We start from the raw sequence: 25,866 nt of genomic DNA, 5'->3' as shown, positions 1-25,866 counted from the left end.
CTATCATCAAATAACACTTACTAAATTACAGTAAGGATCTAAGAATTGCTAGGACAGGGCTGCATCTCCTGAGCATCTAGAAAACTCCAATATTCTTTTATGGGCAATTGCTCTTATCATCTCCCCCCCCCCCCAACTATGTCATTTCTGTGTTGTCTGCTCCCCACCCACCCAAATGGAGGCTCCATGAAAGCAGGGACTCGTTCACACGCTGCCGTGGCCTCCCCCCTCCCCCCTTACACAGAGCTGGCACATAATAAATGCTCAATAAATGTCTGCTGGAAAAAAATGAACGGCAAAGGGCAGAGAATGCGGGAGCAGCTGGTTGCTCTCCTGGCTCCTTCGTGGAAGTTGGGGTTCTTTCCACCCCAGATGGCACCCCCCCCAGCCCCAGCAGATGGGTCCCTCCGCCCTCCCCGGGGGATCTGGGGTGTGTTGCAGCCTGCCGGGGTTTTCACACTTCTCCTTCCGGGCGGGAGAGGAACCTCGCCAGGCTGTGCTAATTAATCCTGTTTTATGCACACACATTTGAACCTGAAATGGAGAATGCAAATGTATTCCCAGCCAGAAGGCCCTGCATTTCGCGCGTGCTGGCACACAGGTCAGCTCCGAGGAGGGCAGGACCCCCCAGGGTAGCGGCAGGGGCAGCCACGGGGCGGCGTGGGCTGCGCGAGGGCGGGCACCTGCCGCGGTAATTCCACCCAGCTGCGGCGTCAATTATTCATCCCGCGCCGCGCGCACGGCCACCGGCCACCTGCGGGCCGCTGTGCTCCCAGCGCCGGGGGGCCCCCCCACGGCTACCCGCCCCCCAGGACGGAAAGGGGCGCGCGGTGCTCCAGCCACAGACCCATGAGCGGCCATGAGCCGCTGTGAAGCCGCCCGGGAGGGGTGAGTTCGGGGGTGCCCCTGGGCGTGGCCATCCGGGCACTTCCTGGGTGCCTCCACTTCAGCCTGCGGGCCGTTCTTAGCGACACTTGGAGTGGAATCTGGTTCAGGCCCACCCTGAGGGGCTTCCAGCACCCGGGGTCCCCGGTAGGCGGGTTGTGATGTAAGAGGGCTCTGCCTGGCGGTCTGTCACAGGAGGGTCGGCTGATCAGAGGACAGACACAGAGGAGTTCATGGGTCCTTATTGTCATTGTGACATCAGAGAGGTCTGGAAACTGTCGTGCGAGGTTTGTTTTTCCGGAGGCAGGTGAAGTCCGAATTTTCCAGGCAGGGCCAGGGAGGGTGGGCATGCGTGAAGTTTACGAAAATGTGTTAGAATGCCTGCAACTCACTCTCAAATGGTACACACACACACACACACACACACAGAAAGAATCACAAAAGAGATGTACATAAGACCAAACATGGAAGTCAGTGGATACCAAGAGAGCCAGCACAATGGCACTATTAAAAATAAAACCAGGGGCACCTGCGTTTTAGGCGGGGGAGGAGAGCACAGGTGCAGAGGCCCAGGAGGTGGGCCAGGGTGGGTAGGAGGAGAACGACTCAAGACCGTGTCTGTGATGACCCGGGGCCAGACCCTGTGGGTGGCAATAAGCAGATCTGGGTTATTCTAAGTGGGTAGGAGGCCACTGAATAATGTTAAGCAGTGCATAGACATAGGGGTGACGTAGGTTTTAAAACCCTGCCCTGTAGCAAGTAGACTGCACGTGGGCAAGAGCAGAAGCTATTGCTGTAGTTTGAGTGACTCCTACATTCCTTAACTAGGACAGTGATTGGGGAGGAAGGGGGAAGTGGATGGAATTGGCAGGCAGGCTTTGCTAATGGGTTGCATGTGAGGGTTGAGAAGGGTGACTTCTAGATTTCTGGTGTAAGCAAATGGCCGTGCCTCCTCCCTTACTTGTTGAGGGCTCACCATGTATCAAATTCTGCACAGTTAGCTTGGCCACATTTTTTTCAAAGATGATTTGAAAGGTCTTGCAATAGAAGTCACAGATACAAGAAAACTATTGAAAAGGTGTGCGTGCATGTGTGTGTGTGTGTGTGTGTGTGTGTGTGAGCACAAGAGCCAAGTAACAAAAGGATGGAAATAATCATATCCTAGTCCTCATTCTGCAAGAACTTATTACAATTGCAAGCAAACAACAACAACAAACTTGACTCTGAGCTTCCCAGCAGCCAAAGCAAAAAGGGGAAGGTGAGTTTTATAGAGTTCATTGTCTAATAACAGGAAGCATGCTGGCTTACGTGGAGAAACAAAACTATCCTCATTCTTTACTTTAAAAGAATCTTTATTGCTACATAGCTTCTCTAAGGGCCAGTGATCAATATGACAAAAAGTTTTGTCAATGAGAATTTAACATAAAATACAAAGAAAGGCCTTCTATATAAAACCTGAAAAAAGCCCAAATGCCCAGGAGAATGGACCATCAGGGACATTGGTCAAGGTCACAGGTCTTTTTCTTTCTTTGGTTTTGTTTTAATTTTTTTATTAAAAAATTTTTTTAATGAGAGAGAGAGAGAGCACAAGTGAGGGAAGGGCACAGAGACAGAGGGAGACACAGACTTTGAAGCAGGCTCTATGCTCTGAGCTGTCAGCTCAGTTGTTTAACCTACCGAGCCACCTAGGTGCCCCTCTTTGGTTTTATTTAGAAAACATTTTTTTAATCTTTATTTATTTTTGAGAGACAGAGTGTGAGCAAGGGAGGGGCAGACACGTCATCACAGACACGCCTTGAGTCGGTCTCCTCCTACCCACCCTGGCCCACCTCCTGGGCCTCTGCACCTGTGCTCTCCTCCCCCGCCTCTCCCGGAGCTGCCTCCCTTCTTCCCTCCTCTGGCACTTGATCCCCAGTGCTTCCTCAGAGACTCTCTACCTCAACCACTGCCCCCTCCCACCTGTACGTGATGCAAAAGGGACAGGATTTCAGAGGGTCCCGCTGCCCGGTGTCTGCTACCAATCAACCACACCCTGTTGGTTTCCTTTCAAGAGCAAATCAATTTGTAATTAGGTATATTTACATGTATACACACACACATGTATTTGCTTGCTTGTTTCGTTGTTTGTGTCTCCCAGTAGACCTTAGACATCATGAATGCGAGACCCTTGTCTGATTTATTCACAAATGTAAGTTCTCATCTGGCACAGTGCCTGGAACATAATAGGTGCTCATTAACTGTTCTCGAATGAGGGAAGAAATGATGCGAAGCTCGTTCTCGGCATCCCTTAAATTGATGTGAGCAACAACAGAGCCTCTCTAGCCAACAGTTTGGAGGGGGGCAGTGTAGGATGCGTGGCTCCGAATTCATGGCTGGAAGCGTGGGTCACAGCGTCACTGGTCAGGCACAGGTGAGGAGCATGCGCCGTGTGGTGGGTGGAGCCAGGGGGGAGGAGCCTGGGACTTTGGCAGCCTTGGAGTTGGTGCTGGTGGTCAGTGATAAGGGCTTCCAGCTGCTTTCATTTGTGTCTATATTCGGGTGTGGGTGATCTCCATAGTCACGGGGGGCGGTCCATGAACGTCTTGGTGGTGGCTACGTGGTGTATATACATTGAACGTGCCCTTGAAAACTATGGAAATAAACCGGTGTTAATAGTGGTGGCGTCATTTGGAGCTACAGCACCCTGATTCCGGTGCATGTGTCTTGTGGGACCATTTAGAGGCAGCTAAATTTAGGTGCTCCATGTGAGTTGGTGCGCAAAGCATGGAGGGAATGTGGTCTCTTTCCTAACTATGGTGGCCATTGGGCACCACCACCCTCCGAAATCCTATCCCTTCCTGCCATGCTGCTCCAAACACATCCTCCACACGTGACAGTAAACTTGTAGCACTTTCCCTTTCTTGCCAAGTTTTTCTGTTTCTTGAACCCTAACGTTTATCCCAACCGTTTAAGCTTGGGGTATCCCTTGGCGGGGGGGGGGGGGGGTCCAAAACTGATTTGCCATCAGGTATAATATATCTTTGGATCTATACTGTAAGTGTTGGGATTTTGTATAACTCTGCCCAACCTACTGTGAAGATTTTCAAACACACAGCCAATAGCAAAGAATGCTACGATGAACGACTGGAGACTAGTCCCGTGATCTAGCAATTACGCATTTTGCCATATTGGCTCTCTCTTTGCATGTATGTATTATATATGTGTATATGCGCACATTTGTGTTGCTTATCCATTTAAAAGTAAACTGTAGGGGGTGCCTGGGTGGTTCATTTGGTTAGGCGTCCAACTTCGACTTCCGCTCAGGTCATGATCTCACTGTTTGTGGGGTGGAGTCCTGCTTCAGGCTCTCTGCTGTCAGCACAGAGCTCGATTCAGATTCTCTTGTCCCCCTCTCTGTCTGCCCCTCCCCTGCTCGAATGCTCTCTCTCTCAAAAATAGATAAGCATTTAAAAAATAAAATAAAAGTAAACTGAAAACAATCATGACACTTCACAGGAAATATTTCATCATCCCAAGGATGTTCTCCTGTATATCCACAATACCATTATTGTATCTATTAACATTAACTTTACTTTAACATCATCTTACCATCCAGCAGATGTTCAAATTATCCCAATTGCTTCAAAATCTCTTCTATAGCTGGAGGTTTTTTGTTTGTTTGTTTGTTTTTCCCCTTGAACCAAGATCCAATTAAAGGTCGCCATGAGGGCTGTTGTGACTATTTATCTCCTTCAATCCAGAACAATCTCTAAGACTTCGTTACGGTTTTGACTTGGGAACTGTCCAACCCAGTTGTCTGATAGAAAGCCCCGTGTTCTGTATTTGTCCTGGCTGTAGATTTGTTTCTGGTTAAGCAGCATTAGCAACTTTGCTTAATGTACAAACCCGTGCCTCTGCCAATGATCAATTTCCTCAAGATATGGTACTGTGTGGGTTTATTTACAAAGTGTCTATGCTTAAAAAGTATTTAAGGTAGTTTACAATAGAATAGAAAGTCTGTTGAATAAAAGAGAAAATGTTTTTTTACCATGCAGGAAGATGGCAGATGGGTTGGAAGAGGCAAACATACCGTAAACACACATTAGGGGCGCCTGGGTAGCTCAGTAGGTTAAGCATCCAGGACTCTTGATTTCGGCTCAGGTCATGATCTCACAGTTCATGGGATTGAGCCCCGTGTCCAGCTCTGTGCTGATAGCACAGAGCCTGCTTGGGATTCTCTCTCTCCCTCTCTCTCTGCCCCTCCCCTGCTTACACATGCACGTGCTCTCTCTCTCTCTTAAGATAAATAAATCAACTTAAAAACACCACATTAATGTGGTTAGTGTAACCTAACCATGAGATTTGATGTTGAGTTTTCTGGCTGCCAAAGCAAAAATGAAAAAAAAAAAAAAAAAAAAAAAAGCCAAAAATGAAAAAAAAAAAAAAAAAAGCCAAAAAAAGTCATCTTCAGGAAATATGAGCTTTACCCATAGTAGATTGTAAAAAATAATTCGTCCAGGGGATCCTTAGACAAATGATATCCAAGAAAATAATGAGTAGCATCTTTAACAGCTTCATCAGTGATTCAGGAACATTCTTCCTTGAGCTGCTTCTGTAATACACAAGGTCAATGCCAAGGACACAACATTAAAATGTAATGCAGTGAAGTTGGTTTTTTTTTTTTTGTTTTTTTTTTTAATGAGTCCAGTCTAGGTAAGTTTGATTTCTTGATACAAGGAGAGAACTGGCATGCCCTGAGGACGGATAGACAACAGACCACCTGGCCTTGGCTCTTGTCCTCAATCCCCCCCTGTGGACGCCGACTCCACTGGCCAGGTCCCCAGGAGTGGGCAAGTCCCCACTGGACCCTGGGGATAGAGACAGAAGGAGTGCAAGGCTGGCCCCAGAGATGAAGCTGAGAGAACCTGAGCCCTGGACTCCCAGCACAGACAGCCCCCCACCCCTGCTCTTGTCCCACTACCTCTGTGCAAAGGTAGCCGCACCTGAACTTGCAAGCCCTACCAAGATTTTCTGATGATTTTCTTTTCTGTCTGTGCAAGTGCCGAACCCAGGCTCAGAACAGCACAGCCATGCTGCTTTCCCCCTCCCCTGGAAAGCACTGAGAGAAGATTCTTGAATCTTGAACGGACTCCTGTTCTCCATGAGGAGGGAGGACCTGTCTGGCTCTCTCGGTGCCATCCTGCTCCGCCTCCAGGCAGGTTACCAGGGCGACTTAGCTGTAAAGTGTACTCCTTGCAATCACACAGTTCAGTACGTCCATTCAAACTTTGGAAAGAGTCTGCCAAAAAAAAACCCCAAAATACGTGTTCTTTCAGATAATAACTTTCGATTACATGTTATGTAAGATGTCATAGAAATTTGGGGCAATAAAGAAAAGAATCCCCCATGATCCCACCACTCCTGAAAATCAGCTAAGTCACTTGCACATCGACCCTCCTGTTCTGTCAGTGGACCCGTTTATTCCCTTCTGCAATAGAACTTGCGATTATATAGGTATCTATATTCAGACGCATACTATATGCACCTCTCCATATTTGTATTCTCTTCCAGTCTCTAAAATATTTTTTCCATATTTATAATCATAGTTTGTATACGTCTTGTACGGTACCTTTTCTCACTTAATTTTGTGTCATGTGCTTTTTTCTGTTACTGCAGTCTTTACGAAACCACTTTTTTCAAAGAGATAAGTGATTTTCCATTGGAGGGATGTGCTGCAATTTAATGAACCACTGCCCTGTTTGTGGACAAAGCCTATTATTTTACGGCTCCCTTTCATCCTGCATAAATCACACTCCTGTGGCTGTAATTCTACAGTCAGTGCAGGGCTTGCCGCGACGCTTCCTGGCTCGCAAGGGTTCGATTCTGCCGTCATCAGGGGGAAGGCAACTGCGTTTCCTCTTGCTGTGGCTGGGAAAGAGGCCGCCAGCTCATCTAAGGTTGGGGGACGGTATTAAAATGCCAAGTGTTGGGAGAGGGGTGAAGACACGGGCTGTAGCATGAATGAACCCAGAGCTGGATGCCGTTGTGACAATGGAACACCCAGGCCGGGGCAGACACGTTAGGGGCTGCTTCTGGCCTAGGGTGTCGGGCAGACGTGGCCAGGACCGCTCTGGGCTGCGAAGGAGCCTGTGTGGCATCTTGGTGGGACGGTGTTATGGTGATTCAGCCGCCCCGGCCTCTCTGCAATGCATTTGTACCCAAAGCACGCTGTGTATTCCTAAGAAAGAGTGAGCTGAAGGGCCCGTGGGTATCAGCCACACTGGAAGATGTGACACTATAAGCTGCCCGCCAGCCATATGTTTTTATCATCCTGTACTTGTCAAAGAGCTTTGAAGTTTGTGATCTTGCCCCGGGTCCCGCGGGACTTCTCTCATAACTCTTCAAGGTTGACCTTGTGTTTTTTCACACTGAGCCCCCACACCTCCCCCGGGACTCTAGTATTCCGAAAAAGTAGGGATTATGTCTTTAAAAGGATTAATTTCCATTAGTGTAACTTCCATTAATATAATACAATTTTTTTTCATTTCCATTAATAGCCTTTTTTTCTTTAAAAGCATCCCTTCACCCCAGTAAACTGAACTCTCGTTATTTTTCTGCGTTCGGCTCTAGCCCTGGGCTGCAGGTGTAAGTCAGGTCTTGCCAGTTTGTTACTGTGGCGTTATTTTGCTGCCCAGGATCCTGTCTATTCTCTGTCTCTGGCTTTGTCTGCCCATCAGTATTTTCCCACACTGGTACAACATACAGCTAGCCATCACTTTTAAAGGTTCTGCGATAGCCAGGAGACGGGGGGCGGGGGGGGGGGGTGCTCAGGTTGCTTCACTCTCTCCTATGCGGAGCACAAAGCTGAATCCATGATTATAAACCATGAGCATCTTGAAACACAGGGTTAAGCGGGTAGTGCACTATCTCAAGAGGTGAACTGCACAGAAACTCCCTCTCAACAGCGTGGCAACAGGAGAGGCCCTTCCCCAGGCTGACTGTCCCCAACCCTCTCTGCCCAGCTGGACTCTGGCACCCCCAGTTCCTCCTTCCCACATTTGCTAAGGGAAGGTGCGGCCAGATGTGCGGTCCCGCCTGAGCTAAGCCCTGCTCGATTACCGACCAGCCCCCCCCCCCCCCCGCCCCCGAATGTGTTTTCTGTAGAGTTGTTTGCTATGTTCTGGAATTTCAGACCATGCTGAATTTCCTTGTTTTATGGCTCGGAATTTCAGGAGCAGCACCACAGATGTTAAACGTGTGAGTCTCTTGGCGCTAATAAAATAAACCCTAATCAAACAGGGGTGTCGTGACTCCAAGAGTTAGATAGCCCTTAATACATTGTGTCAATCACCATTACAGATGTTGCAAGTTGAGTCATTTGGTAGCATAGTAACTTTATACGGTCCCCGAGAGCCAGCTGTGAATATTTAAGGAGGAAAAAGTCCTTTTTTGTTGCTCTGCAAATATATTTCCAATCATAACTTAAATATTTTCTTTAGTCAAAATACTGATTTCTCTTTCTCACCATATTCTCCAGAGAAGCCCTTACTTTCCTTTTTTCACCTCCACCGAACTAGCTTATGTATTAGAGATCTTGCAAGACTTCGGTTAGAGCCTGGCTTTAGGAATGCTTGAAGCACCTATTTTAAGGCTAGCGTTCTATCCTCACAGGTTTAAGTACCCTCCCCCCACTTTGTGGTGAAGTAATAGTATTTCTTGGGGGCTCAGAAAATCCCCAGTGTTAGGATGGGGACACTGAGGTTATGTCAAGGTCACATGGTGGCACTTGGGCAGAACTTGATTCCTGACCCAGTTGCTAGTATGTTATGTTCAAGCATGTACCAGAGCTCCCCTGTGCAGAGAAAATGGCTTTTGCGGTTGGACAAATGAATTTTTTTGAAAACAAATATTTTAATGTAGTTTTCATAGCTGCCTGGAAAGCCTAAAGGCAACAATGACTTCTCCATGAATTATTTTACGTACTTCCTCCTATACCTATAAACGAAAAGACCATGAGAAACCCACATTTCCTCATTTGTAAAATAAGGGAGTTGGACCCGGTGAACTTTAGGTTTTATGGACCAGGAATTCCGTTTCTCCAGAATCCATTTGACTTTGAAATACCAAACCTAGACATAGACATAATGTAATATTCTCAAGTGCCATGTGTTCTAATGAAAAGTAAATAGATTATTGGTTACATTTAAAAATATATATATATTCTAATTACATAGGTAATACAGAATATATTCTCCTTAATTAAAAAAAGTCAAGATTACAGGAAAAAAAAATTGAAGGGCACCCTGCCCCTCACCCCCATTTAATGCCCTCCTGCCCCTCCTAGAGACTATTATTGGTTTGGGGTATATGTATTATAGAGACCTTTAAAAATGCATTTACTGGGGCACCTGGGTGGCTCAGTCGGTTAAGCGTCTGACTTTGGCTCAGGTCATGATCTCACGGCTCGTGGGTTCGAGCCCCATGTCCAGCTCTGTGCTGGCAGCTCAGAGCCTGGAGCCTGCTTCGGATTCTGTGTCTCTGCCCCTCCCCTGCTGGTGCTCGCTCTCTCTCTCTCTCTCTCTCTCTCTCTCAAAAATCAATAAATCTTAAAACATTTAAAAGCAAAAAAAAAATGCATTTATAGACACACACATACATATATTGTTTTTAGTGTTTTTTTTTTTTTAAATGTAACTTGTTTCACATCTTGTTTTCTCGGTCACCAGTCTGTCTCGGAGCTCTTTCTGTTTGTTTATAGAGATGTAGCTCTTATTTCTTTATCGGGGCTGTTGGAAGATTTGCTTCTGGCCTCCCTGCTCCGGGCCTCCTCCTTGCCTCCACCAGGTGCATCGGTAACACAGCCTCCTCCCACTGTTTGAAATATTGCCCCTTTCCTAGCTGCCCCTTCCTAGCCCTGGTGGCCATCCTCCCTGCCAGAGGGCTCTCTGCCCCTCTGCCTCTGTCGGAATCCAGCCTTGTCTGCACCGTCCCTGTGATCTGCACGCGTTTCCCGTTATTGTGTCTCTATTATCGCATGCGCTTCCCTAAATTATAGGTATCGTTAACCCAACCCTAACCTAATACATATTCTTCTACCAGACTATCTCTGTGAAGATGGGGATAGTGTTTATGTTATTGATCCGCCCAGCAACTATGCTCAATGTCTGGCACATAATAGGTGCTCAGTAAAAGGGTGGTTGGCCTGCCTGAGGTGGGGCAAGTGAGCTTGTCAGAAGACAGCTGCACAAAGCTGAGGGCAAACAGAAGGCAGCAGTTCTGCAGAGCAGCCTAAACAGCAGGGGCCACCGCGCAGGGCGGGAGGGGGGCAAGATTGCTTCAGAGCTCCCCCAGCTCGCTTTTTCATTAGGGAGACTCAAGGCTGCTTTTTTGTTTGCAGAGCACAGTCTGTGAATGAAACGGAACCTGCAAACCAGCTTCCCACAGTGCTTCTGTTGCTGTTAAAAATAAACTAACTCTATCTATGAGGGTTTTTCTTTTCTTTTTTTTTTTTAATTAAGAAAGTATTCCACATCCCTCCCAAACCTGCCTTGGAGCTACAGTCTGCTGCAAAGACTTAATCTTTAACTGAAATGGAGGGGGAAGCATAAACCAATCACGGAAATGCTAACCTTTTTAATAGTCCTATTAAAGCCCACCTCTCTGGGAGTCGGCCGCTCACGTATCTATAGGGCTGGATCCTTGGGAGACAGACAGACTTAGCAGGCATGCAACTTCACGTTAGCAGAGTAACTATGCATTAGGAGTTTGCTCTGCATGCAGCATTTCCCTCACTACATTTATTTCCTGTATCAGGCAATGCTATGATTTTAGACTAACAAATACAAACGAGGGATAAAGGAAAATAGAGAAAAATTTCCACCGTGGTTCATTCCTCTGAACCCCACACAAGTGACCAAGGATGATGTAAACGGGGTATGAATCTGATGTCTCTCCTGCAGGGGAGGAGGTGGCGATGAGATAAAGACACAAAGCGAGCTGTGCATTCTCTCTGTGTTGGAAACCGCCATTAAATATAAGTACAGCTCGGGGAAAGTGGGGTTTTTTTTTTGGTTGAAGCAAACCCTTGTATGAAAAGATACATCCTTTCAAACATGATTAATATGTCTTGCCTGTAGCTTTCTGCTCAAATTATTGGTAATTCTAGTGAGGAGAAAGCATTTCTTTCTAGCCAAAACAGCCGTCTGGATGAATACAAATGAGTTTATAAAAGGCTTGAGTTACTAACGGGGTAAACTCCCGGGCAGGTGACCTTCTTTGTTTAAGTTCTGTGGCCGAATGCTGTCAGCCACAGCCTGGCTTACGTTCTCCTTGGGCTTGGTGGATGGAAGGCCATGGCAAGGTTGTAGCTCCCTCTGTAACAGGCTCTGCCTGTGCTGGAGAGGGGGGAGAGGAGGAAGGAGGAAGCCATTTCCAGAACATCTGCAGTTTCCCACACCTTCTGCTGCCTCTAACATGCAGATTATTTCATTGAGGGAAGTTGATTTGCCATCAGCCGACCTGGGGCCCCGGGTGAATCACCCATCTTCAGGGCAGGGAGCGATGCCCCCTGCACGGATGGGACGGCTCGAGGGTCCCTCAAGGACCCCCACCCAGCTCCTTAGCTCTGCCCTCCTGTGAGAATCAGACAGGAAGAGACCTGTAGCCCAGCAGGAAGAGCAGAAACTGGGAAGTAGCTGAGTCACCTTCTTTCTGAGAAGGGAAAACTCGGAATGTTCCAGAAAGAAGCGTTCCCTAGCACTTGGCGTCGCCAGTGTGCAGGGGTTAAAAGCTGGAAATCCGATATGTGGGTTCAAATCTCGCTCAGACTGTAGGACTTGGGCAGGTTAGTCTTCCTCTCTTGTATCACTTGTCTTTCCTGGAAAAGTATGGTGGTAATGGCACTTGCCCCAAAGGACAACAGAGGCAATTGAATGACTTACGCAGGGATACTCTTACCACACTGCCTGGCCCACGCTAAGGATTGAAGACGTGTTTGTTCTCACTCTGCATACTCTATTAATAATGTTACCATTCCTACTTACTCGTCTTTAACAATAATTACAGGGAGTGTTAGCCAAAAATATTTACCTCTAAGGGTGACATCAAACAGGGAAGTTGAAAACCAGGGATGAGCTTGGTACAGTATTGACTGTATTGGGTCAAACACTGAGGGATGATAACTAATATTTCAAGAAGTAAAAATTCGAAAACAACTTTGAACAAGAATTCAGTGCGTTTGAGTAAGTCTGCACGATCTGGCTGGACTTTTTTCCAGCAATTTTTGTCACCTCAGCTCTGTATCACACCGGTGTTTGGAAAAAGGACATCCTGGTGATAGACCAACATCGGGGGGTCTGAGAACCCCTTCTCAAACCTGACCTTAAATATCTTAAATTTTTTTTTTTCAACGTTTATTTATTTTTGCGACAGAGAGAGACAGAGCATGAATGGGGGAGGGGCAGAGAGAGAGGGAGACACAGAATCGGAAACAGGCTCCAGGCTCTGAGCCATCAGCCCAGAGCCTGATGCGGGGCTCGAACTCCTGGACCGCGAGATCGTGACCTGGCTGAAGTCGGACGCTTAACCGACTGCGCCACCCAGGCGCCCCCTGACCTTAAATATCTTAAGCAGCAAAAACAAACTCTTCTTTCCCTCTAAGCAACAGAAAATAAGCAATAGCAGAAAAAAAAAAATCGGAAATTAAATTTTAGCTGTCCCAGTGAATGCCGTAACAGTGACGCTTCCTCTTCCTGCCAAACACCGTGTTGTTTCTCCTGTTTTTTCCCCAGAGAGTTCAGAAATGATTGCATGATAAGTCATTTATCTTCAGTGCAGGTACAACAAGGCTGTAACCACATATTACCCCAAATGGGGAATTCACATCCCATCATTTTCCATTGGTGAGTAATGGACGGGAAATGGGAAATGTCACTACAAGGCTGGCTGGCCATCTGGCCAAAGCCACTCTATGAATACAGCAGCTGATCTACATGGAAATATTAAGGCAACAAAGTCTGAATCTGTTCTGCTTCTCCAGGGAACCTCAGTTCATGCATGGAAGGAAGGCAATAAAGTCCAATTATTCTAGACGGGGCTACACGAGGCATATGAAAATTATCTCATGTAGGGTAACTCTAAAGCTAAGTATTTTTTAAAGCAGCCATCAGTCACTCTGAGTAACAAAATCAAACAAACTGATCAATCTCTGAGGAACTACCCATTAATCAAGAGACGGTGCTGAGATGTTGGCAATTTTTCATCATTCCACGTGTAATATTTTAAACCTGACATGCTGACGGGGTGGTCCAAGAATATGAACTTATCACGTCCAAAAGGAAGGACAGTGAGGCTTCGTGGTGTTGGCCCAGCTGTGCCCTGCACCCTCCCGTTTTCCCCTTTAAAGCGTTGCTTTCGTCTCATTTGGGACGCACAGTTCCTCTGGTTGACAATGACACTGTTTTTTATTTTCTCTTCCTCAGTGAAAACACAAACATCCCAACAGGCCCGATCGGATTTTCAGTTCTCTGAGTCTTTGGTGGAGTCAGTTCATTTCTCGGGGTTCAGCTTTACCATCTATAAAATAAGAATCTCAAACACTAGGTTGCGGGGGGTGGGGGGGGGATGACAAACTGTGATCCGTGGGCCGGGTCTGGCCCTCTGCCTGTTTTTATAAATAAAGTTTTATTGGAACACAGCCACGCCATTTGCTTCCTTTTTGTCATGGCTGCTTTCACACCACGACAGCAGAGTTGAGCGGTTGTGACAGAGACTGGTCAGCAAAGCCTAACACGTCCACTGTCTGGCCCATTACACTAAAAGTTTGCTGACCCCTGGACTAGGTGATCCTCCTGTAAGTTCCTTCCAACTCTGAAATCTATGATTCTGGGAGGAAAGAAAGAATACGAGGCTTTTGGGTGCCTGGGTGGAAGGGACGGCCCTGAGATGGAGACGAGGTCAGAGAGGGGAGCCTAGATGGGCCGAAATTCCCCTCACGGTGTGCTTCCCTCTGGCCCAGGGGCCATGCTTTGGGAGCCTACAGTGGAAGTGTAATGGGCCGGGCAAGGGGCCCTAGTGCACCATTCTGAAAGCCTGACCTTCCACAGGCAGGACAGCTGTAGCTCATGGGTCAGACGTGGTCGGTGGCACTTCAACGGGCAACACCTGATGCAGCCCCAAGGGCATCTTACTCCGGGCATGCCACGTGTGGCCGCCCTGCCCAGCCTTCACTTCCCTGGTCAGGGAGTCCCCATTCGAAGTCTCTGCCCAGTTTCCAAAGCCCCCTCAGCCCAACCTCCCCGATCCCTCCATCCCCATGCTGGCTCCTCTGGTGCCACCTGCCATCCCTGTCTTGCCCGTGAGCTTCTCACCCTCCTCTCACCCCACCTCCCCGAACACGGTGCTGCTCCCTAGCTCCAGAACCTTCTCTCTCTCCCTGCTGTTAGCTTTGCAGTCTTCGTCTCTCAAGACACGGTGCCATGGCTCCCCTCCAGCGTATTCCAGCAGACCGACATCTCATTCTGTGCACTGTGGTTTTGGCTCCATGCATGACTACGTGTTCTTGAGGGTGGGATCTCTGTCTCCTATTTCTCGTGAGGTCACAGGATTGAGCCTTGACTAGGGAGTCAGTGTGTAATTGAGTTTTGAGTGGTCTGGCCAACCCTACCTTTCTTCTCCACGAGCATGTCCACAGAGCACCTGCGTGTGACTGGAAGGTCTGCTCAGCTGTGTAAAGGTCCATGGAACAGCTGCGTGGGCGGCAGGAGAGGAGAAGGCTCCCAAAGGGCCCGGGACTCCATGGGTGTGAGTCAAGGTGGCCCAGCAATGGAGGGAGGGCCAAGTAGAAAGCACCTTGCACCTGTGCATCATGTCCCAGCATGCGCCCAGTATGACCTGAGGAGAGGGGTGCATCTCTGGACCCTCACCCTGGTGCAGGTGCCACTGTATGTCATGGCCTGGGGCAGAGGGCGTGGGGTGGGGCAGGACATCTCCACATGGGTTCTATTTCCCGTCCTAACAGGTACCTGCTGGTACACTGGACAGTGACCGGTGGCTATGTGTCTGCACGTAACGTTTGCACAACAAGTGGCTGGGGCTGCATTTGCCCTAGTGGGCCCAGGTCCAGCAGGGTCTGGATATATAAGCCTGGCTATCGCATGGCACCCACACTGCCCATTTCCCTGGTTTCTGGGCCTCCGCCAGGGTCATGTGACATCTCGTTTGCAGGGAGGAGAGCCTAATTTCTCAGAGTACCTGACTCCCCATTTCCCTGTGCAGGTTGAAATTCGGGGCAGATGAACGTGGCCAGCAGCCTGCCCTGCTGCAGCAGACTCATCTAGAAGAGGGCTCCTTGTGCTCCTAGAGGGCAGTCGGCCCTGGTACCCAGGTCACGTGTCTCCCCATTCTGTCCTGTTACTGCTCTAGCGTCTGTCGTATAGGACCGTGCCTAATCCACTTTCCACCGAAAGTGGGATACTTCCTAAATCATCTTATGATGGGTTTAAGTCCTAAGTGCAATTCCTTGTTTGCAAAAGTTTAGGTGAACACAGATCATCTAAACAATTTAGCTTACGGATGTCCCAGTTTTCACACACACACACACACACACACACACACACACACACACCATGCGTTCGTATCCAAATGAAATCTCAAGAGGACGATCAGTGCTTTCTAAAACCTGGGACAGCCGTGGCATGACGTACAGGCAGCCAAGCTATTATTTGACGCTGTCTGTCTGCTCTGTACAGTCAGAAGGACCAACACACGCAATGGGTGATGGAGACTGTAGCTGTCTGTCCGTGGGATTCCTGGGTGCCCTCAGGCTCATTCCCTGCTCCCTGTAGCTGGGAGGGTAGAGGCACAAGGTGAGGAAAGTGTCCACTCAGGACACGGAGTGATGCTGGGCAGACTGAGGTGGGGCGCGGAGGGGGACAGCCCATACCAAATGCCCTGGTCGGTCTCTGGCTTTGGATGTCTGCCTGCCTGTGTGCGCACCGTCCCAACTCCCCCTTCCCTTCCCGAATTCCTTCTGCTCCCAGGAAAGACCATGCATGAGCAGTACGGATCCGTGGCTGGCCAGTGTCCGAGCAGCAGAGGCAGGGTCCTCGCTGCTTGTGACCTGGTCACAGAGACAGACGTCCTCACTGTTTGTGGAGGACCCAGCAGATGACTGAAACAGGATGGGAAGAAGTCATCTTGGGCGAAAGCTACACTCCTCTCAAACTCAACCTGGAGCACAAAAGGCCAAAGTTCGGGAAAGAGAGGAATGTCAATACTTTCCTTCAAATTTGAAATCGTGGTTTGTAATTTATGTGTTGAACTCCGGGGACAGAAGCATCTTCTTGGACTGTGCTCGGGTTACCCTCCCCCACGCATCTGTATCCTGTTCTCTGGAAGGCACCATATATCACCGCGGCCTCCAGAGGCTGCTGCATGGCGTTTGTGAAAATGAGGGCAGCCGGAATGGGCAGGGCTACCCTTCTGTCTCCAAAGGGGCTGCGGTGGGGGCCGGAGGAAGTTCTGGTCTCTGTTCCTCAGGCCTTTGTGGGGCCTGGGGCAGGAATGTTTGCAAACCCTCCAGCCCATCCCGGGGAGCCCTCAGTGCCTCCCCAAGTTAACCAGAGCTGACAAGGAAGGACACAGGTGCCAAGTCAGGGTGCACGATTTGGGTTTGAGTCGGTCCCCTGGGGTTCTGACGCTTTATTTCAAGACAGGCTCCGAGTCCACCAGGGTAATTATATATATTCTCACATAAAGTGGGGTCTGGAATTGGGGAAAGGAAGGCCAGGCTGGCTGAGCGTGGGGTGTGGCTGCCTTGATTATATTGGACATGAAAAGAAGACGGATTTTATAATAAACCTAGGTGCCAGAGAGCCTGCCATTTTCTCCATTTGGGATCAGTTTAATCCACAATGAGGAGCACAGAGATTCTGCTTGGCGGCCCAGGCCTTTATTTTTAAAGTTACGACATGAATAAACTCCCTATAATGATTTGATAGGGATATTTTTAGCTGACATTTTGCTGTTGATAGAAAATTCTGACGCCCGAGGGCATGATAATGGCCACGGGCCTTCATGCATAAAACACTAAACATTCTCCAGCGTGATTTTCAGTTGGGAAATCATGGCAATGCTTCCATTTCCATTGAGAAGTAGGGGGTGGGGATGGGGAAGAGAAATGCATTCCTGAGTCCTTACCCTGCTGCTCCCCGTCTCTGGTCTTGCCCCTCCCCCCCAGCAGTTTCTCTGCCACAGGGGACGCTTCGACCTCCTGCCAGCATTCCGGCCCCCACCCCAGCAGTGACCACCAGCTTTGGGCCTCCCTCCCTCCGCTGATCCCAAGACATCTGCCCACACAGATGCACCTCTGATGCGTGGAATATTATTTCCTTGGCCCAAAAAATTCCAAGCCATCTACAGGACTCAATTTCAGGATTTTCTTGGAATGTTGTGAAGATTTGTGTCTTTGCCATGGGAACGTTCAGAAGTAGAGGTTTGCGTGGCTCTAGTTACAAGATGCTATGTCTGAGGCTGTATTTCTGTGCTAAATAGATATTCAGCAAACCCCTTAACTCTCGCCTCCTGTGTATCGGGAAGCCGGGAGGGGAGGAAACCACCTTTAGAAAACGTTTCCACCCACTGCCTCCCTTTGTTCTCCTTCCTTCCCTCCATGTCCCTGCGAGTCCCTGCGAGTCCCTGCCAGTCCCTGCCAGTCCCTGCGAGCTGCAAACCAGCCGGGGCCATGTGATTCCAGGCTTCTCCCAAGCAAGCCCAAGGTAGCCCAGCTGATGCCAGGAGCCCGTTGGAGGGGCTGCTGGTTTAAGAAGAGGCTGATATTGGGGCGCCTGGGTGGCGCAGTCGGTTAAGCGTCCGACTTCAGCCAGGTCACGATCTCGCGGTCCGTGAGTTCGAATTCGAGCCCCGCGTCGGGCTCTGGGCTGATGGCTCGGAGCCTGGAGCCTGTTTCCGATTCTGTGTCTTCCTCTCTCTCTGCCCCTCCCCCGTTCATGCTCTGTCTCTCTCTGTCCCAAAAATAAATAAACGTTGAAAAAAAAAATTTTTTTTTTAAATAAAAAAATAAAAAAAAAAGAAGAGGCTGATCTTTACAGACTAGCTCCACTTCAGACATTTTGTGGTCATAGGCAAGTTTTTAAACTTTGGTACTCAGTGCCTATAAAAAAAAAAAAGTGGATTTTCCCCTTCCTTTCTGAAATGACAGCTTTTCGAGCAAGTCTGGCTGTCCCCCAAGCCACTGCCACTCTGGCCGCCTGCTCCGTGGGACTCAGGAACTGGAGGGAGCTGCTGTTCTAGTGCCCAGCCTCTGCCGCATCCCACAAGAGCCGCTCAGCAGAGCCGTGAGCCTGCTCCGTGGGGAGAGGTAAAAGGAGGGCAGTGTTCTGGGTTTTTCGTTTTGTTTTTGAATGTTTCTTTGTTTTTGAAGGCGAGAGAGACAGAGGTGAGCAGTGGGGAGGGACAGAGAGAGACGCACGCTCCACCGACTGAGCCACCCAGGCCCCCAGGAGGGCAGCGTTTTAGGAGACATATTGGGTCTCCCGCCAGACGTCTAATAAAAGCCGATGACTTCCTTTTCTGTTCCCTGCCTTGGGCCTCTGGGACGGCACCTGTGTGCACACGAATGGCTGGAGGGTGGGGCTGTGCCGGCCTCGGGAGGAGTTGTTCTAAGTGGCGTCTTTGTGGCTTCTGGCGGATTGTTTAGAGTCTGTATGGAGTCCGTGTCTGTGGTGGGTGGAATTGTGTCCCCCCAAAAGAGATGATCAGACCTTAACCCCTGATAGCTGGGAGTGTGGCTTCCTTTGGAAGTAGGGTCTTTGCAGACATGATCGAGTTGAGATCAAGGCCCTTCCCTAGAGCCTTTAGAGGGGGCGTGGCCCCACCAACACCTCGATTTCAGACTTCCAGCCTCCAGTACTGTGAAAGAATATACTTCTATTGGTTTTATTCTCAAAACAAATTTTTTTAAGTTTATTAGTTTATTTATTTATTTTGAGAGAGAGAGAGAGAGAGAGAGAGAGCAAGCTAGGTATGGGCAGAGAGAGAGAGGGAGAGAGAGACTCCGAAGCAGGCCCTGCACTGTCAGCACAGTACAGCACTGTCAGTTGACGCGGGGTTCAACTCCCCCCAACCGTGACATCATGACCCGAGCCAAATGCTTAACCTAGTGAGCCACCCAAGCGCCCCTGCACTTCTATAGTTTTAAGCCACCTAGTTTGGGCTGAGTTGTGACAACAGCTCCAGGTCTCTGAGACATTGTCTCTGATGCCTGTGGCTCTCGCATTGATTCACACGTCCTCTCAGGACTCTGTACTCTGTGAACTCTCTCATGGGGAAGCACGGAACTGAGCGGTTGGGAGCAGTGTAGAAGCCGCTCTGGCCAATGGCGTCAACATCAGCGGGTTTCCTTCCCCGGGAGCAGGAAAGACTGACCAGAATGAGTTGAGGGAACGGATGGAACAGATTTCTACATCCCACTTTCTGAAGAGTTGCAGTTTGAGTCCAACGGCTATCATTGGGTAAAGAGCCTTCTTGCTCAGGGAGGCCAGTCCTTTTTTTGTTTTATTAAGGCCTTCAACTAATTGGGGGAGGCCCACCCACATTATGGAGGTAATCTCCTTTACTCAAGGTTAAAAGAATAACGTTTGACCAAATGTCCAATCACCGTGGCCCAGTCAAGTCAACACGTAAGATTAACCGTCACAGTGATTATCTGGATCGCTATTTATCAATGGATGTGCCATTGATGTTTGGGGCAGAACAGCTTTGGGTAGGTCTGTCCCATGCATCGTTGGATGTTTCAGATCCCGAGTCCCTGTCCACATAACACCCATGGTATTCCCATTATGGTAACAACAGAAATTATGCCCACACGCTTCTGGATGTCCCACTGGGGACTGGTTCTGCCCAAGCTGGAGAGCCGCTGACCCAGATTGAGTGACTCTGCAGTAACATTCCCCAGTGCTGGGGACGTCAAGATTATTGGTGGGCTTCTCAGGTCTTGATATTCAGACTACACTTGGTATAGCCATTGTCTAATCCAGGGGCTGGCAAACTCCTTCTGTAAAGGATTAGATCGTAAACATTTTAGGCTTCGGGACTAGGTGGTCTTTATCAGAACTAGTCAATTCTGCAGTGTAGGACAAAACCAGTGACGAGAATATAAAAGTGAATAAGTGTGACCGTATTCCAGTAAAACTTTACTTCTGGACACTAAAGTTTGAGTTCCACATAAGGTTTCATGTGTCATGAATTATTCTTCTTTTGAATTTCCCCCACCCATTTAAAATGTAAAGAGCATTTCTATCTTACAGGCAATGTGAATTTAACTCTCTTCCTTGGCTTCCCCCATGAACTTACTGTGAGTTCAGCTAATAATTGAACAGAGACTTCAATAAATGTTTACCAAATTGAACCAAGTGGGATTTGAGCAAACACAGTGCTTTTCAAACTTTCTCCCTCAGCAGAAACTTTTTGGAATTCAAATCTTATAGCAACCCCCATTTTTGAAACGAACAGGGTATTTTATTTGCAAAATTTTATTTTATGAGTTCAAATGGATGACGTTTGTATGTTCTGATGAATATGGAAATCAAGAGCAAGTTCCAGATGGCTGTGTCAAGATGCTCTTTGATTAAACTTGAAAGAGGAGAGAGAGGGAAGTTTCTGTTCCAAAGCAGAGCACTGACAGTATCTAATGGTAGTTTGTGTTCTTATTCAGAAACCTCAAAGTGATGCGTGATGCATCGGAAACTTAAATAAGTAACAAATATAAAATGATTGGGCACATCAGACGTGTTTTTACACAACTGGGTCGGGGGCTGTGATGACAGCAGGTTACAGCTAGGCTCCCACAATTTTATCTGAGTGGATAAGAATAGGTCTGAATTTTTAAAAGATTAGGGCGGGAGATACAAGCTTCTTAACCCCTGGCATATTTGTGATATATGCGAACTCCCTCAGAGAAATGCTGAGAGAAACTTGATCCCTGAGCGGCCACAAAGAGAAAGCAAGAAGGAAGCCCAATTTAACACACAGGTGGTCTCCAATGTATAAACAGGGTATTTTTTGACTATCTGAATGCTTATGATGTTTTTATTACAGTTTTCCGTTATTAATTTATTTCTTATTTAATGTTAATAATTCTAAATATTATTTTAATTTTTAAAATTGTAAAATTGGGGCGTGTGGGTGGCTCATTCGGTTAAGCGTCCGACTCTTGATTTCAGCTCAGGACGTGATCTCACAGTTCGTGAGTTCAAGCCCCGCATCGGGCTCTGCGCTGACAGTGCAGAGCCCGCTTGGGATTCTGTCTCTCCCTCTCTCTCTGCCCCTCCCCTGCTCATGCTCGCTCTCTCTCTCTCTCTCTCTCCCTCCCTCCAAAATAAATAAATAAACACTTAAAAGATAAACAAACAAAGTAAAATTGTGGGAAGATTTACGTAACATCAAATTTACCATTTTAACCAGTTTTGAAGGTACAATTCAGCAACGTTGAGTACTCTGGACTTTTTCATTATACCAAACACAAACTCTGTACCCATTAAACACTAACTCCCTGTGCCTCCCTCCCCAGCCCCTGGAAGCCACTAATCCACTTTCTGTCTCTATGAATTTGACTCCTCTAGGTACCTCCCAACCATGGAATCACACGACTGGTCCTTTTGTGTCTGGCTTCGTTCACTCAAAATGTTTTTGAGTCGTAGCATATATCAGAACTTCAGTCCCTGCAAAGACTGAATAACACTCTGTCGTATGCATATCCACATTTTGTTTCTCCATTCAGCCATCGGTGGGCATCCGAGTTGTTCCCACCGTTCGGCTATTGTGGCTAATGCTGCTGTGAACATGGGAATCCGAGTATCTGTTTTGAGTCCCTGCTTTCAATTTGGGGGATATATATCTAGGAGTGAAATTGTAGGATCATATGATAGTAATTCTATGTTTAATTTTTTGAGGAGTCTCCATACTGTTGTCCATAGTGGCTGCACCCATTTATGTCCTCCCCTCCCCCAGCAATGACCAAGGGTTCCACTTTCTTTACCACCTCACCAACACGTTTTTTTTATTTTTATTTTTCTCTTATATATATTATATGTATAATTATATATATAGTAGCCATCCTACTGTGTGTGAGGTGGGGAAATCTTTTTAATGAGGTTGGAGCTGAGCGTTTGGGGCCTCTGGAGCACAGTCACGTCACTTTAGAGTGCCACAGAGTAGTTTGAAAGCGGGGGCTGGGTTTTGTACCCCCTCTCAGAGTTTGTGATTTAACAGTAAGCCTTCCTTGACTTCACTCCAAGAAGTGAGCAAGGTGATTGATTTCAAGCTGGAGGTGAGACCAGGAAAAGAAACAGATACCTCCATGCAGGGTTGAGTGTTCAGAGCCCAAGTAGAAACCAGTCACCCCCTCCTTAGGACCAGGTTTAGGACCAGAAATCATCCCTCTCCTCCCTCTCTCCTTCTCTCCCCCTCAAGCAACCACAGTAAGTAAGACTTCATTTCCCTGCCCTCCCTTCAGGAGCCCCAACACACTAAAAGGAATTACCCCAGTGTAAAACATTTTAAATCAATACCAGTTTAGGGGCTGGAGTTTAATTCAGGTAGACTCCTCTACAAACCAATCAAAACCATCATCACTTCTGGGGAAATTTGTGGGGGGTCCTGGGAACACCTGCAGGAGGCCGACTCCCAGCCTTTCTCGCCTCTTCCCCCGTGCGTGCGGCTGCGAGCCACCTCCAGCCTGCTCAAGTCCACTGCTGCCTGGCCCGGGCTCCGCAAGGCTGTGGTCCTGCCCTGGGCAGCCACCCCTCCAACCCCACACTCAATTCCCACTCTTGGGAATCTGCTCAGGTCCTCCTTTCTCACTCCTCCAGAAGCACCGAGGGGCTCTCTGCTCCAAGGAAAGGAAACGTTTCCTCCAAGTAGCCTTTGGCTGTGATGGCTCTTTTGGCCTTCCGAGTGCAGCTCCTGCCTCTGTTAGGAACTTGTATCAAAACCCCCAGGGGCAGACTTTGGGGCTATTTGTCTGACGTTCTCCTCACCCGCTGACATGCCAGGGGAATGGGTCCCCCGGTCTCAGGATGAGTTCCCAGGCTCCTCCCAGCCCAAAGCGTTCACGACTCCTTCTCTGTTCTGGAGTATGTTCTACTGCCCGGGAGGTGTGGTGCTGAGGGCCGAAGGTCCCCTCAGAGGTGCCCAAGGGGCTTGAGGCCCCAGACAGGTCTCCAGCTGACCGATAAGTCCATCAGGCTGAGTTGGGTTGCAAGTAATGGATAGTCCCACTTCAACCAAAACAAAAATGTGTTCTCTCGCTGGAGCAGAAGTCCTGAGGCAGGGAAGCTCTGGGTAGCTTGATTCAGTGGCTCCATAGCGTCTTCAAGGACTCCAGTTTCTCTGTCTTTCTACCAGAATCCTCAGTGTTTGGCTTGGTCCCTGGGGTAGCTTCCTAAGGTGCAAGATGGCTGCTGCATGTCATACTGTATGTACTGTGTGCCAACACTCAATGAAGACACTGCGATATCCAGTAGAAGGAAGGAGCGCTTTGTCCCCTTTGCTCCTCTCTTTAAGAGCAAAGCTTAACCAGCAGCCCCCTGGGCATTCCTTTAAATCTCACTGGCCCTGATTATATCATATGGTCAAGCGCAAGAGATCATTGCAGAGGGATGGGAACCATCACTATTTGGTTTTCTTCAGGTGTGTCCAGAGACATGCGCACCCATTCCTGAGCAAAGCCGGGTTCTGAACACCAGGAGAAGGTGGAAGGGGCAGCTGAAGAGATTACGAGACCACCGCACTAACCTTTGGGGTCACCCATTGGTGTTTCTCATGTACTTGCTTTGTCACATTTTTCCACTCTTTTCCTTTTTATTACATAAGAAATGTATACGTATTTTCTTGTTCTAAATAATTTACTCCATGCAGAAGTATGTGGAGTAGAAATATGAAAGGTGTCTTTCACTGCCCTCCCCCAACCTCACTTCCCTCCCCAGAAGGAACTTCTGTCTCTACGTTGGTGTCTCCTCTTCCTATCCCCTTTATGCATCTGCATATATACATATGTTCATTACACACATAGGTGCTTTGCTTTCCTTTTTACGTAGATGGTTTCCTGTTCTGCCAATGGCCTTTTTCTACTTGGCTCTCAGTACTTCTGGATCCACTTGATTCACTGTAATGACTGAATATTATCCCTAAGGGTAGATATTCCACTGCCTTGTATCTTAGGTAGCTTTTCAATCTTGGGCCTTATCTCCCTAGCTAGAGTATGAATATCCTGAGGGCATATTTTTCTTTCTACAGCCAAACACTTAATATAAAATGTTCCTGCAAAGTGAAAGTCAATTAATAGCTATTGATGAAAGGATCCTCTCTCCCTTGCCACCTGAGTTGTCTTAGCACCTCTGATGGACTGACAAGGAGCCCTTTTCTGAGCCAGTAAAGGTACCCGGCACCATGGTCTATCAGTTTGTCATTCTTTGGCCCATCGACAAGAGTGACAAATCAATCTACGAGCAAGAGAAAGTTGGTCATCTTCCACTGGTGCTTTGGTAGCGTTTTCTGGGTACAGGATGTCACAACATCTCCCTCTCCCTGAGCAGGCTGTCAAGTCAGAGCACTTTGGGCTACTTGCAAAGTTATACATTATCTCATTGTTCAGCTCACATAGGAGCATCGGGGCAGGGTTATTAACAGCCCACACTTCCTGGAGAACCATTTCAAGGGCTACTAATGGTGTTCACAGACTGTTGAGCTGGAAAAGTTATCCATTTGCCTAGACACACACTCTTAATAACCCTTTCCAGGTTTCTTAAGGCAGTCACAACTACATAAAATAGATTACAACTGAACCTATTCTAGACCCTTTGGTGGGGAGAAATTACTTCAATATGAGGTTATCACCTGCAAACAGACCAACCAAATGAACCTCTCAGGGCAATCACTCTTTAAGCAGATGTTGGCATTCAGACCTGCTGATAGCATCAGCGGATATCATCTTAGGCCTTGGTGGGGCTCCTTGTACTTCTGAATCCACGAGCTTCCTGTAGTAGCCGAAAAAATTACCATTGTGAAAAAGCAAAGAAATGAAACACATGTCTCCCAGATGTGCTCTTTGCATTGGGGAAGACTCTTAAAGCTTGGGCCTTAACAGGAAACTTGGGACGATGAAAAGAAATCAAGCAATAGGAATGAAACTGAAATTAGTTTATGTCCCTCAGCTGATAACACACAAGGGGAAACTGTTTGATCAATCATTTTAATTAATATTGATTATGAAAACTCTGGTCCCACCTACTCAGAAGCCTACATGTGAATTAGGGAAATAGGACACCCACATGAAATATTGGACACCACCACCAGGTGATATGGGATCAAGACTAAGTAAATGCCTATTGTGGGTTTAGAGGGAAAATCTATTGAGCTGCAAGGCTATGCTTCCCAACAGGACTGGTAACCTGCCTTGTTATACTCCGAAAGGATTGTACTTGACCCTCCACTTGTATAAAAAATACAAGCATTTCTCTTTGGGAACCCAGCCTGCATTTCTTTGCTGACTTGCATGCCTCTGTGTGTGTGTCTTCATCTGTTGGGGTTGGAGGATTCCCAACCTGCCTCCCTTTGTTTCTACCACCTCCCTGACCTTGAAATAGTCATGACCATTGAAGACCTTTATGACCCTTCTCCCCTCACCTACACCCACCATCTCACCCTAATTCGTTGAGAAAACTATTGCTGGCAGATAGAGAAGGTAGAATCAAGAGAAAATCTAGACACCACTTGCTAAAACAGGGTAAGACGGTTCATAATAAGTAGGTCAGAGCTGATTTGAGGGATTTGGCTGGGGGTTACCATACAGGCTCCACCTCCATGCCCTGGTATTGGTGTTCCCAATACCTCATGTGGGTATTTCTATAAACAAATATTTTTTTAGGCCAACATTGGATTATATGGCTGCAGATCTTGGAATTCAAAAGGGAAAGATGAAACCTT

General features: G+C 47.8%; 1 protein-coding gene across 1 annotated transcript in view; it reads left to right on the top strand.

Moving 5' to 3' along the window:
* The first annotated feature begins 728 nt into the window (after positions 1–728).
* The window catches only part of CLDN14 (claudin 14), a 58,371-nt gene continuing 33,233 nt past the window's right edge, over positions 729–25,866 (top strand). The window contains exon 1 of the mRNA XM_086675948.1: positions 729–888. The gene's annotated coding sequence lies outside the window, so the exon portion shown is untranslated. The remainder of the gene's footprint in view (positions 889–25,866) is intronic.

The sequence above is a fragment of the Puma concolor genome, chromosome C2 (genome assembly GCF_028749965.1).
Source record: "Puma concolor isolate L17-30 chromosome C2, mPumCon1.1.hap2, whole genome shotgun sequence".
NCBI lineage: Eukaryota > Metazoa > Chordata > Mammalia > Carnivora > Felidae > Puma > Puma concolor.
Note: the sequence above shows the minus strand (reverse complement) of the source record. Positions and strands in the feature narration are given on the sequence as shown.